General features: G+C 42.5%; 1 non-coding gene across 1 annotated transcript; it reads right to left on the bottom strand.

Moving 5' to 3' along the window:
• Positions 1 to 60: 60 nt before the first annotated feature.
• Positions 61 to 179, bottom strand: LOC128251341 (5S ribosomal RNA). Its single transcript, XR_008267092.1, has one exon. It is a non-coding gene; the product is annotated as a 5S ribosomal RNA (ribosomal RNA).
• Between the last annotated feature and the right edge of the window lie 136 nt (positions 180 to 315).

The raw sequence follows: 315 nt of genomic DNA, 5'->3' as shown, positions 1-315 counted from the left end.
GCGGGACCTTTGGCCATTCTTGGGATGCTGGTTGAGTCGATTTGCAACTTAAGTGTGCGTTGCTTACAGCACCTAGGTTTCCCAAGCGGTCACCCATCTAAGTACTCACTAGGCTCGACGTTGCTTAACTTCGGTGATCGGACGAGAACCGGTTCTCTCAGCGTGATATGGCCGTAAGCATATCACGTACTTTTTTGATTTTTATTATAGGTCTTTTTAGTGTATTTACGTATTTTTGTATATGTAATTGTGGATTTTCATGGATGACTCGGCTATGTCAAGATGGACTTATGTATTCTTCCTCACATTTGGATT

This window comes from Octopus bimaculoides, unplaced genomic scaffold (assembly GCF_001194135.2).
Source record: "Octopus bimaculoides isolate UCB-OBI-ISO-001 unplaced genomic scaffold, ASM119413v2 Scaffold_88099, whole genome shotgun sequence".
Taxonomy (NCBI): Eukaryota; Metazoa; Mollusca; class Cephalopoda; order Octopoda; family Octopodidae; genus Octopus; species Octopus bimaculoides.
This window is presented reverse-complemented; position numbering and strand designations above follow the sequence as displayed.